The sequence below is a fragment of the Triticum dicoccoides genome, chromosome 5B (genome assembly GCF_002162155.2).
Source record: "Triticum dicoccoides isolate Atlit2015 ecotype Zavitan chromosome 5B, WEW_v2.0, whole genome shotgun sequence".
Lineage (NCBI taxonomy): Eukaryota > Viridiplantae > Streptophyta > Magnoliopsida > Poales > Poaceae > Triticum > Triticum dicoccoides.
This window is the reverse complement of record NC_041389.1, coordinates 659,496,208-659,510,890: the sequence shown is the minus strand read 5'-3', so window position 1 is coordinate 659,510,890 and position 14,683 is coordinate 659,496,208.

Sequence of the window (14,683 nt, the reverse complement as noted above, 5' to 3'; positions counted from 1 at the left end):
CCAACAATGCAGCCGAATAAGAAGCCTTATTGCATGGTCTTCAGATGGCCGTTTCCATGGGCATACAATGCCTGGAAGTGCGCGGGGATTCAAACCTCGCAATATCTCAAATAAATGGAGACTTTGATGCCAAATATCCGAAGATGGCGGCTTATCGTAACGCCGTTCTCAAAATGTCGGCTCGTTTCGAGGGGCTCGGGTTTCACCATGTGGCTCGTGAAAGTAATCAAGCGGCGGATGTCCTCGCTCGCATCGGCGCCAAGCGCGACCCCGTCCCACCTAACATCTTTCTGGAAAGGCTCTTTAAACCATCTGTGGTGTGGCAAGGGGAAAGTAGCGACACCAATCCGGATCCGAATACAACCCCAGATTCCGAACACACCGACATCATCAGGGGCTCAGCCACCGAAATTACACCATCGGCCCATCTCATCATGGTAGTAATCGCACCATGGACCGAACACTTCCTAGCCTACCTTAATAGAAGAGAACTTCCCGAGGACCAGAATGAAGCACCTTGCATTGTGCGGCGCTCTAAAGCCTACATAGTCCATGAGGGAGAACTTTACAAGAAAAGCGCTACCGGAGTAATTCAAAGATGTATCTCCGAGGAAGAGGGGCGACAACTCTTGGCGGAAATTCATGCCAGCCTTGGCGGTCACCACGCCGCAGCTCAGGCCCTTGTAAGCAAGGCCTTCCATACAGGTTTCTATTGGCCAACGGCCCGAGAAGACGCACAGGACCTCGTCCAACATTGCGTCGGATGCCAGCTTTTCACCAACCAAAGCCATATGCCACCTACCGCTCTACAAACAATCCCCATTACTTGGCCTTTTGCGGTCTGGGGGCTTGATATGGTCAGACCTCTTAAAGGAGGAAGCCATAAGAAAAAATACCTGTTGGTCATGGCAGATAAATTCACCAAGTGGATAGAAGCAAAACCAGTTAAAATGGCCGAAGCCGGGCCGGTGATAGATTTTATATCCGACGTTGTGCACCGTTATGGCGTCCCGCACAATATCATCACCGACAATGGCTCCAATTTCACAGACGATGAGGTAAAGGCCTGGTGCGCTAACATGGGCATCAAGCTCGATTACGCTTCCATCTATCACCCACAAACCAACAATCAAGTTGAACAGGCCAATGGTCTTATTATGAGCGGCATTAAACCCCGACTAGTGCGTTCTTTGAAAGAATCAGACAAGCACTGGGTGGAGGAGCTCGACTCCGTACTCTGGGGGCTGCTGATCACGCCCAATCATTCTACCGGATACACACCTTACTTCATGGTGTACGGCGCAGAGGCTGTGTTACCCTGCGACATTATTCATGAATCACCTCGAGTGTGCATGTATGAAGAGAGAGAGGCCGAGCTGGATCGGCAGGACAGCTTAGATGCCCTGGTGGAAGAGCGCGACGTCGCTAAGGCCCGTTCCGCATTCTATCAAGAATAGGCTCGCAGATATCAAAGCAGAGAAGTACGGGCCAAGACTTATAACATTGGAGAACTTGTTCTACGATTGCTGGAAGAAAAAGGACAAACTCAAGCTAAGTGGGAGGGTCCCTTCATCATTGATGAAGTTCTCACCGGAGGAGCGTACCGCCTGCATGATGCATCAGACAACCTCCTGGAGCCGAACCCATGGAACACGGCCAGACTTTGAAGATTCTACGCCTAGCGCCAGACTCTTTGTTCGTCTCCTTTTTCCCTATTTCCTCCCTTTATTTATTTTTCCTCTCTTTTCACTTTTATTTCTTATGCTGTAAAGCTCTAGTATGGTTAAACCGTACACTTATAACACATAAAATTCTTAATATGTATGTCAACTATACCTGGGGGCTTCTTGTACAGAAGCTTATTGCTATTATTTTCCGAGCATCAAGCTCACCGCATATGTGTCTCTTCCATGTATGTACATTTTCTTCGCCATTATATGCATCGATATGACTTAAGTTTTGGCCAAGCTAGGTTGCCTGGCTCCTGTGCTTATGCCCTACGTTCCCGTTAGTTCGGCTAGGGCATAAAGGGAGCACCTCTGCGATTGTTATTGTCGGGTCATATGGATGTGTACCTCAGACTGGGTGAAGCCAAAAGCTAGCATTCTAAAGGGAATATTCGATCGGCGAACTAAAGATGTTGTTTACTTGTCACATTATGAACTCCCAGATGTTATGTATGATGTGGTTTTTTTAAACACAGTTCGGACATGCACTTTGATGCATGCTTACCCAGGGAAAGGAACCCTTAATGGAACTATTCTCTCTGGAAGATGTTTCTTACGATTAAAATGTAATATAACATAACTAGCCGGATACTTGTCTATTCAAGCAACTATGACCCCTACGCCTGGCTTCCACGCATACCCCAATATATATTACTGAGCGGGTATTCGGAAGCACTCCGCACCCTCAGGTCCAGAGGTCAAAGCGAAAAGGTCTGCCATGACATTTATAATTCAGCTAGAGACATAATTTGTCATTCATAGTACATAGTCACTTAGACTCAAAAACTTCTTCTTCTATGCCTTCCAAAAGGCTATCTAACCTACAATCCTGTTGGGAATACATGGTAGCTACTTGTACTTGGTCACATACCAAACTAACTAGAATTTCTTTTCCATCTGACCCTAGTGGTCCGACCCGGGCCATGTGATTCGGGTCGAGCTTGGTATACCGTGTCTTCACCATGGCCCAGGCCTCTCGTGCACCTTCACGGAATGTCGATATCTTCCATAGTCGGAAGCGCTACCGCACCCCCTTAAACAGTTGTACAAGCCCCTCCATACTTCCTGGAGGGGAGTCCGATGGCCATAAGGCCTTGGCAATACTTTGCATAGCCTGCCGAGCTTGCTAGTGCATTTGCGATAGCTCTTGTAGCAGATCGCTTGATGATCCGGACACCTCTTCGGGACGGCCCATCAATATACCCGCAGACATCACTATTGTCAGTTTCTGTCCTTGCTGAATTATATAAAGGTAAGTCCGAACACATACTAAATATGCCGCCTCGCAGCTTCTTATTCTCCTTCACGGACTCAGCTAGCTGAGCTCGCACATCTTTAAGCTCTTCACCGAGCTTGGCGTTGGCATCTTGGAGTTTGTTTTTCTTTGTCCTGACTTGTGTCAGTATACGTTTACCCGCCACCAGTTGCCTTTGAGCTCCTGGATTTTCCGCTTGTGTGACCGTCGGTGCCTCTTTCATGTTTTATCGATAGAGGGGAACATTACCAGATGCTGCCTTCTTGGATTTCTCCAGTTCGGTGGTAGCAGCAGCTAGCTGGGCTTGACACCTCTTCAGCTCTCGACACAACAAGTCATTTTTCTCTTTGAGCACCTGGGTATACAACGATCCTTGAATCAGTTGCTTAACTGCTTCAAGTCTCGGGGGCTACTGGTATATGATTATCAGTTCGGCACAAATGTGTACTTACCGCATATCTTTCAAATATTGATCTGTGGCTCTGGAAAGCCCATCTCGAGCAGCTCAGATGTATGCATCACCCGAGTTGAAGGCATTGAAAGCTTCTTCTGAAAAACTAGGGTCGCGAAGAGCGGCCCGCCAGCACCGATGGTTCATGGCGCTTTCCACTTCGGAATTTGTGGTGGATACTTTATCCGTGTCCTCCGAATGATAACCTGGTGTCACTTCTATGTTAGCCTCTGTCATCGTGGCTAGCAGAGGCATGACTAGCAGGGTCCCCAGGCACAGTCCGGCAAATGTTCCTCCTAATAAGACACAATGGGTAGTGTCATACTTTAAGATGACGGGCATGGGGCGAATTTAAAACCATACCTCTTCAATGAAGTCTTGACCATATCTCTGTTTGCCTTCCTCTTCGGAAGCCTGCCTATCGTAGGCGTCGCCTTCTTGTATGCCGATCGCCTCCCCTTTAGAGCATAATATAGTGCAGTGGGTAAGGCAGAAAGAGGGAATTCTATCAAAGGACAAGTCTCTTAATTACTTACATGTGACGTAGGGAGGAGACCGGGATAGTCAGCGATGATGGCCACTTCGGTGCCATCACAGCTCGCCTGGTAAAACACCCCTTCCCCGAGCTCCACGAATATATCCGGATCCTCTTCGAATCCGGGAGCAAGGACCTGGTTATGGTCTTCTGGTTGTGGGGCGGGGCTGTGGATCTCCCTGGTGACTTTCGGTCATTCCTGTTGTAAATGACGGATTAATATTTATGGAAAAGGATTCAAGGATTCGATGGAGTAGAGTAATGGGATGAAAACTCACCCAGCTGGGAGGGTTGTACATGGAAAATCCATCCCTGGGCTTAATGCGGATGAACTCCTCCTCCTCCCCTTTGTATAATCCGGATAGTATTTTCGCCAAAGCGTCGGAAGTGTCCGGACCCTTCCGACCATAGCGGGTGGCATCATCTTCTCCATTGAAGTGCCACATAGGGCGCCCTCGGTATTGGAGTGGCTGAACCCCTCGCATTATGGATATTGCCATAACCTCGACTATTGACAATCCGGATTGAGCGAGCGTCTTTATCTTGCTCATCAGCTGGTGGACTTCAATACTATCTTCCTCTTTGGGGCTCCAGGGACGCCAGTTAAAGCGCTTCTTCAATGGAGTACTTGAATATTCGGGAAGACTCCTCCGGATTGGGTCGGGAAGGGAAACGTCTTCAACATAAAACCATTCGGAAGGCCATTCTTCGGATGCCTTCTTCGGCATACCGGATAGGTATCCGGTTCCGACAATGCACCATATCTCGGCTCCACCCACTTGGAATATCGATCCCTCATGGTTACTAGGGATGAGGCAAAACAGCTTCTTCCATAACTCGAAATGAGCTTCACAGCCGAAAAATAGCTCGCAAAGAGTAACATAGCCCGCAATATGCAGGATGGAGGCAGGTGAAAGTTGTGCAGTTGGAGGCTGTAATGCTCCAGAAGCCCTCGGAGGAATGGATGGATTGGAAATCCAACGCCTCTCAGCAAATAGGGAACAAAGCACACCCATTCCCCCTGGAGGGGTTGGGGAACTTCTCCGCCTGCTCCCCACCTTCGAAGGAAGCCAATCCGGCTCGTACGGAATATGCGGGAGGAAGGAATCCCTGGGTCTGCAGCTTCACCAGTTGGCCGTGGGATATGAAACACTTTTCCCAATCACCCTGTTTGGGGCTGTGAGGGCGCGAGGAGGAGTTGCAAGCGCTAGCCATGTTGGGGTGGTTTCTGCGGGCAAGCTTCGAGTATTCCTCTTTTGGGGAGATGGTGTGGATTAGATCTGAAGATCCCCGTCTCTTTAAATAAGACAATTCTCTCATGGTCAGGGTGGAAAGTGTAAAAATGCCTCGACCTCTCATATTCGCTTGACACGTGGAAATTGGAGTCATGAAGGTGCGAAAGCCGATGAGTGTGTCATTAAATGAAAAGTCGGACACTGCTATTTAAGTCAGGTACTTTAAAATATTCAGAGAGGGAACCCGCCTTGCAATGCCGAAGACAATCTGCACGCCGGACTCATTGTCATTGAAGCCTGGTTCGGGGGCTACTGAGGGAGTCCTGGGTTAGGGAGTCCTTGGACAGCCGGACTATGTATTGTGGTCGGACTGTTGGACTATGAAGATACAAGATAGAAGACTTTGTCCCGTGTCCGGATGGGACTCTCCTTTGCATGGAAGGCAAGCTTGGCGATTCGGATGTGTAGATTCCTTTCTCCGTAACCGACTTTGTGTAACCCTAGCCCCCTCCGGTGTCTATATAAACCGGTGGGTTTAGTCCGTAGGCTGATAATCATAATCTCATAGGCTAGACTTCTAGGGTTTAGCCATTACGATCTCGTGGTAGATCAACTCTTGTAACACTCATATTCATCAAGATCATTCAAGCAGGAAGTACGGTATTACCTCCATAGAGAGGGCCCGAACCTGGGTAAACACTATGTCCCCCGCCTCCTGTTACCATTAGCCTTAGACGCATAGTTTGGGACTCCCTACCCGAGATCCGCCGGTTTTGACACCGACAGTGGTGGCGCCTGATATGTCTTCGTCGTATCTATAATTTTTGATTGTTCCGTGCCAATATTATACAACTTTCATATACTTTTGGCAACTTTTTATACTATTTTTTGGGACTAACACATTGATCTAGTGCCCAGTGCCAAATCCTGTTTGTTGCATGTTTTATGTTTTGCAGAAACCCCATATCAAACGGTGTCCAAGAAGAATAAAAAAGGATGGAGAATATTTTTGGAATATTTGTGATTTTCCGGAAGAAAAATCAACACGAGACGGTGCCCGAGGGGGCCACGAGGCAGGGGGCGCGCCTGCCTTCCGTGGGCGCGCCCCTGACCCTCGTGGGCACCCCATAAGGCGGTTGATTCTCTTCTTTGGCCGCAAGAAAGCTAATTTTTGGAAAAATATCTGGGTGAAGGTTTCAATCCAATCGGAGTTACAGATCTCCGGATATAAAAGAAACGGTGCGAGGGCAGAATCCGAGAGCGCAGAAATAGAGAGAGACAGAGAGACAGATCCAATCTCGGAGGGGCTCTTGCCCCTCCCATGCCATGGAGGCCATGGACCAGAGGGGAAACCCTTCTCCCATCTAGGGAGGAGGTCAAGGAAGAAGAAGAAGAAGAAGAAGGGGGGCTCTCTCCCCCTTGCTTCCGGTGGCGCCCGAATGCCGCCGGTGGCCACATCATCACCGCAATCTTCACCAACACCTCCATCTTCTTCACCAACATCTCCATCACCTTTCCCCATCTATATTCAGTGGTCCACTCTCCCTCAACCCACTGTACCCTCTACTTGAACATGGTGCTTTATGCTTCATATTATTATCCAATGATGTGTTGCCATCCTATGATGTCTGGGTAGATTTTCATTGTCCTATCGGTGATTGATGAATTGCAATGATTGGTTTGAGTTGCATGTTTTATTATTGGTGCTGTCCTATAGTGATCTCCATGTCGCGCAAGCGTGAGGGATCCCCGCTGTAGGGTTTGTAATATGTTCATGATTTTCTTATGTTGGGTGGCATGAGTGAGAGAAGCACAGACCCGAGTAAGTAGGTTGTTTGCGTATGGGATAAAGGGGACTTGATGCTTAAATGTTATGGTTGGGTTTTACCTTAAATGATCTTTAGTAGTTGCGGATGCTTGCTAGAGTTCCAATCATTAGTGCATATGATCCAAGAAGAGAAAGTATATTAGCTTATGCCTCTCCCTCAAATAGAATTGCAATAGTGATTACCGGTCTAGTAACGTAGTCAATTGCTTAGGGACAATTTCAAAACTCCTACCACCACATTTCCACACTCGCTATATTTACTTTATTGCTTCTTTATATAAACAGCCCCTAGTTTATATTTACATGCTCTTTATTATCTTGCAAACCTATCCTATCACACCTACAAAGTACTTCTAGTTTCATACTTGTTCTAGTAAAGCAAACGTTAAGCGTGCGTAGAGTTGTATCGGTGGTCGATAGAACTTGAGGGAATATTTGTTATACCTTTAGCTCCTCGTTGGGTTCGACACTCTTACTTATGGAAAGAGGCTACAATTAATCCCCTATACTTGTGGGTTATCAAGACCTTTTTCTGGCGCCGTTGTCGGGGAGTCATAACATGGGGTGAATATTCTCGTGTGTGCTTGTTTGCTTTATCACTAAGTAATTTTTATTTGCTATTCTTAGTTGTTTTATATCTTTAGTTATGGGCAGGAAACGCAAAATACCAAAAAAATTAGTTGTACCTACTGAACCAATGGTTGAAGAACCACTCAAAATCTATCACACGCCTGAAGCTTTTTACTTGGATCATCTTCGATCCCTGTGTGCTCATGCTGAAACCCCAACTAGCTTAGTTGAGGGCAAATATTTAGATGAGCATGCTTGCTATGTGCGACACCGTATATCTGAAAAAGGGAAACTTTTACTGGATCAAATTCATCGTTTGCAATGCTATGTTTGGAACTTATGTGAAATATATGATTTTACTTGTTGTTCTGAAAACCCCAAGAAACACCTTCCCTACCAATGTGAGTTTAGTGATAATGGAATCGTATCTTCGTATGCTAAAGGTGCTTATAATTACTATGATGTTCAACAAATTGAAGAATATGTTGCTCTTAAGGGTGCTTATGAAATTGCTTCTTTGATTGAAAAGTATGATGCTACTCTCTACAAATCTGAAATTTTTGCCATATTTAAATATTGTTATGATAATTATGCTTCTAATGCCTATGTTAAACTATATATTGAGGACTCCTCCACTGTCCAAGAAGAGACTAATATTTTGCAGGAGTCTATGGAGGAAGAAATTGATGAAACTGTGAGCTCATTGGATGAAAAAGATGATGAGGAGAGCGAAGAACAAAAGGAGGAAGAGCGGATTAGCTACCCGTGCCCACCTTCTAATGAGAGTAACTCTTCAACTCATACATTGTTTAATTCCCTTCGTGCTTACCGAAGGATGATTGCTATGATCCCGTTGATTGTCTTGAATATCCCTTTTTGATGATGCTTGCTATGCTTGTGGCCAAGATGACAATATGAATTATGCTTATGGAGATGAACTTGCTATAGTTCCTTATCTTAAACATGAAATTGTTGCTATTGCACCCACGCATGATAGTCCTATTATCTTTTTGAATTCTCCCAACTACACTATATCAGAGAAGTTTGCTCTTATTAAGGATTATATTGATGGGTTGCCTTTTACCGTTACACATGATGATTTTAATAGATATAATATGCATGTGGTTTCTGCCCCTACTTGTAATTATTATGAGAGAGGAACTATATCTCCACCTCTCTATGTTTCGAATATGATAAAATTGCAAGAAACCGCTTATGCTATGCATTTGCCTTTACTATGTGTGCATGAATTGTTCTTTTATGACATGCCTATGCATAGGAAGAGAGTTAGACTTTGTCATTACATGATATATGTTACTTTGTGCTCACTACTAAATTAAAAATCATTGTTAATTAAAGTTGGCTTTGATATACCTTGGGATCCGAGTGGATCCATTACTTGAGCACCTTATGCCTAGCTTAATGGCTTTAAAGAAAGTGCTACCAGGGAGACAACCCGGAAGTTTTAGAGAGTCATTTATTTCTGTTGAGTGCTTTTATATAGTTTAAAAACAAAAAAATAAAGAGGGGAACCCAAAACTTTTCAAAAAGGAAAGCGAAAGTGAGAAAGACGAGCATTGTTAAAGTGGGAGCTAGCCTTGAACCTTGTTCATGCTCATGGAAACTTTGTGAATCTTAATTACAGAAACTTTTCAACAAAAATAATTATCCCCTTGTACAATACAATTGTATTATAAAAATAATGTGCCAAGGTTTGCCTTTAGGATGTTTACAATGCTTGTTGGTTTGTATGGTGCAGGACAGAAACTTTGGCTGTAGTCTGCGATTTTACATTTTTTTACTGGAACGTCAGATGGTTCTGATTCCTTTTGCACTGTCTTTCTATACAAATATTTTAGTTTTACTAATTTTGGTAGAATTTGTGGGGTAACAGAAGTATAGTGAATGTTCAGATTGCTACAGACTGTTCTGTTTTTGACAGATTCTGTTTTTGATGCATTGTTTGCTTGTTTTGATGAAACTATCAATTTATATCAGTGGATTAAGCCATGGAAAAGTTACAGTAGACACAAAACAAAAACAAAAATATGAATTGGTTTGCAACAGTACTTAGAGTAGTGACTTGCTTTATTATACTAACGGATCTTACCGAGTTTTCTGTTGAAGTTTTGTGTGGATGAAGTGTTTGATCGAGGAGGTCTCGATATGAGGAAAACAAAGAGAGGCAAGAGCTCAAGCTTGGGGATGCCCAAGGCAACCCAAGTAAATATTCAAGGAGACTCAAGCGTCTAAGCTTGGGGATGCCCCGGAAGGCAGCCCCTCTTTCTTCAACAAGTATCGGTATGTTCTCAGATTCGTTTCGTTCATGCGATATGTGCAAGTCTTGGAGAATCTTTTGCATTTAGTTTTCATTTTTCTTTTATGCACCATGCTGGTATGAGATAGTCCTTGGTTGGTTTATAGAATGCTCATTGCACCTCACTTAAATCTTTTGAGTATGGCTTTATAGAATGCTTCATGTGCTTCACTTATATCATTCGAAGTTTGGATTGCATGTTTCTCTTCACATAGAAAACCGCCATTTATAGAATGCTCTTTTGCTTCACTTATATTTGTTAGAGCGTGGGCATATCTTTTGTAGAAAGAATTAAACTCTCTTGCTTCACTTATATCTATTTAGAGAGATGACAGGAATTGGTCATTCACATGGTTAGTCATAAAATCCTACATAAACTTGTAGATCGCTGAATATGATATGTTTGATTCCTTGCAATAGTTTTGCGATATAAAGGTGGTGATATTAGAGTCGTGCTAGTTGAGTAATTGTGAAATTGAGAATTACTTGTGTTGAGGTTTGCAAGTCCCATAGCATGCACGCATGGTAACCATTGTGTGGCAAATTTGAAGCATGGGGTGTTTCTTTGATTGTCTTCCTTATGAGTGGCAGTCGGGGACGAGCGATGGTCTTTTCCTACCAATCTATCCCTCTAGGGGCATGCGTAGTAATACTTTGCTTTGAGGGCTAATAAACTTTTGCAATAAGTATATGAGTTCTTTATGACTAATGTGAGTCCATGGATTATACGCACTCTCACCCTTCCATCATTGCTAGCCTCTTCGGTACCGTGCATTGCCCTTTCTCACCTCAAGAGTTGGTGCAAACTTTGCCGGTGCATCCAAACCCCGTGATACGATACGCTCTATCACACATAAGCCTCCTTATATCTTCCTCAAAACAGCGACCATACCTACCTATCATGGCATTTCCATAGCCATTCCGAGATATATTGCCATGCAACTTCCATCATCATCATATACATGACCTGAGCATTCATTGTCATATTGCCTTGCATGATTGTAAGATAGCTAGTGATGACCCGCACGTGTAGGGGATCTATCGTAGTCCTTTCGATAAGTAAGAGTGTCGAACCCAACGAGGAGCAGAAGGAAATGATAAGCGGTTTTCAGTAAGGTTTTCTCTGCAAGCACTAAAATAGTTGGTGATAGATAGTTTGTGATAAGATAAATAGTAATGAGCAAAAGTAAATAAAGTAAATAAAGTGCAGCAAGGTGGCCCAATCCTTTATGTAGCAAAGGATAAGCTTGGACAAATTCTAATAATAAGGAAGAAGCTCCCGAGGACACATTGGGAATTATCGTCAAGCTAGTTTTCAACACGCTCATATGATTCGCGTTCGGTACTTTGATAATTTGATATGTGGGTGGACCGGCACTTGGGTACTGCCCTAACTTGGACAAGCATCCCACTTATGATTAACCCCTACTGCAAGCGTCCGCAACTATAAAAAGGAGTATTAAGGTAAACCTAACCACAACATTAAACATATGGGTCCATATCAACACCTAAGAAGCAAAGCATAAACTAGGGTTTAAGCTTCTGTCACTCTAGCAACCCATCATCTACTTATTACTTCCCTATGCCTTCCTCTAGGCCCAAATAATGGTGAAGTGTCATGTAGTCGACGTTCACATAACACCACTAGAGGAGACACAACATACATCTCATCAAAATATCGAATGAATACCAAATTCACATGACTACTAATAGCAAGACTTCACCCATGTCCTCAGGAACAAACGTAACTACTCACAAAGCATATTCATGTTCATGATAGAGGTGTAATAATATGCATTAAGGATCTGAACATATGATCTTCCACCAAGTAAACCAATAAGTATCAACTACAAGGAGTAATCAACACTACTAGCAACCCACAGGTACCAATTTGTGGTTTTGGATACAAGATTGGATACAAGAGATGAACTAGGGTTTGAGATGAGTTGGTGCTGGTGAAGATGTTGATGGAGATTTACCCCCTCCCGATGAGAGGATCGTTGGTGATGACGTTGGTGATGATTTCCCCCTCCCAGAGGGAAGTGTCCCCGGCAAAACAGCTCCGCCAGAGCTCTAGATTGATTCCGCCAAGGTTCCGCCTCGTGGCGGCGGAGTTTCGTCTCGTAAGCTTGCCCACAAATTTTTCAGGACAAAACCCTTCATATAGCAGAAGATGGACGCTGGAGGCCCACCAGGGGGCCCAGGAGATAGGGGGCGCGCCCCTAGGGGGGGCGTCATCCTGTCTCCTGGGTAGGGTGTGGGCTCCCTGGCCTATTTCTTTTGCTCATAATTCCTTAATAATTCCAAAAGGTTGTTTTGTAGAGTCTCAGGTCTTTTGGAGTTGTGCAGAATAGGTTTCCAACGTTTGCTCCTTTTCCAGCCAGAATTCCAGCTGTCGGCATTCCCCCTCTTCATGGTAAACCTTGTAAAATAAGAGAGAATAGCCATAAGTATTGAGATATAATGTGTAATAACAGCCCATAATGCAATAAATATTGGTATAAAAGCATGATGCAAAATGACGTATCAACTCCCCCAAGCTTAGACCTCGCTTGTCCTCAAGCGGAAACCGAAATCGAAAAATATGTCCACATGTTTAGAGATAGAGGTGTCGATAAAAATAAAATACGGACATGAAGGCATCATGATCATTCTAATAACAGCAACATATACGGATTTTGTCATATGATTTCCTATGTTCAAGTAATAAGCAATTCACAATGTCAAGTATGGTTCAAAAACTTCATTGGGAGCTAACAAACTATAATCTCAGCCATTGCAGTAATTGCAATTTATCGTAACATCAGAAAGAGTCAATAATAGAGCTCCTCAGCAAGCTCACATACTCAACTATCTCGTAGTCTCCCATAATTGTTAACACTCACGCAATACTTGTGGTTATAGAGTTTCAGCCGGACACTGAGAAAGATAGGGGCTTATTGTGTTGCCTCCCAACGTATTCACCTTTAGGTGATGTCAACAATAATAGCCTATGCCAACTTACATCCAATCGGATATATATATATATATATATATATATATATATATATATATATATATATATATATATATATATATATATATATCATGATCTTTCAAACACGAAGAGCTTGCTAAAGGATAAAATGAAAAAGGGAAAGGTGAGGATCACCTTGACTCAAATATTAAAGTAAAACATAAAGTAAAAGATAGGCCCTTCGCAGAGGGAAGCAGAGGTTGTCATGCGCTTTCAGGGTTGGATACACAAAATCTTAGTGCAAAAGAACATCACTTTATATTGCCCCTTGTATGTGGACCTTTATTATGCAATCCGTCGCTTTTATTACTTCCACAACAAGTTCGTACAAAGCTTATTTTCTCTGCACTAATAAGTCATGCATATTTAGAGAGCAATTTTTATTGCTTGCACCAATGACAACTTACTTGAAGGATCTTACTCAATCCATAGGTAGGTATGGTAGACTCTCATGACAAAACTGGGTTTAAGGATATTCAGAAGCACAAGTAGTATCTCTACTTGGTGCAAGGAGTTTTGGCTAGCATGAGGGGGAAAGGCAAGCTCAACATGTTTTAGAAGGTCACTAACAATATACTTTAACTGAGATGTCGGAAAACATAAACCATTATGTTGTGTTCCTTGTCCAACGTCAACTCTTTTAGCATGTCATACTTAATGAGTGCTTCACAATCATAAAAGAAGTCCAAGATAATATATCTATATGTGAACCCCTCTTTCCTTATCACTTCCTATTAATTGCAACGATGACCAAGGCTATGTTCATCAACTCTCAACAATTTTTATGCCTCATACTTTCTACGTGTGAAGTTATCACTATCCATAAGATCAATAAGAACTCTTTTGTTCTTTCTACTTTCTCAAGATCATAGCAACATAGCAAAGCCCTTGACTCAACACTAATCTTTATTATAGATAGCACACGGACTCGCTTACATAAAGAGATCACAACGAAAAATTCAAAACTACTTGATATCAAAACTTCTAACTAATAGATCAAGATACTACTAAAAGGATCGAACTAAATAAAGCGGTAAAGATAGGAGTGTGATGGTGATACGATACCGGGGCACCTCCCCCAAGCTTGGCAGTTGCCAAGGGGAGTGCCCATACCCATGTGATTATTTCTCCTTCTTCACGGTTGGTGTTGTGATCTTCTTGGCAATGATGCCCTTCAGTATACGGTTCTCCTCCTCGAGCTTATTGATTTGTCGTTTGAGGTCCAAAATTTCTTTATGGAGCTTGCCTGTAACGTCCAAGGCTCCTTTTACCCAAGGATGCCGCATAGCTTCTGGAGAACACATGAAACTCTTTTTCATATTTTCATTAGAAAGAAATCTAGAGTTGGAAGGGATGACCGAGGCAGGGACAGCGAGGCTAGGTAGTTCCCCCATAGTGAAATCTGCTTGGAGACGAGAGGTAACTTCTTGATCTTCCTCCATGGCATCTATCCTTTTCAAATCAGCCTCCATCTCATCCTCCGTTGATGGTCCAAAGTGATAGGCATCGCCGTTTACTCCTGGACCTAGCGTTGGGTGAGACACCCAACTCTCCCTAACTGATTCCTGAGAAGACATCTTGCTTTAATCTGCAACAGGAACAGCTCGAAATGAAAACAGAGGATATTTGCGTGATACTGTGGTCAAAACCTTCGGGAGTATATATAATGAATTTTTACCGACCAAAATACGTAACATACAAGAAAACAGAGTCCGGGAGGCACACGAGGTGCCCACGAGACAGGGGGCG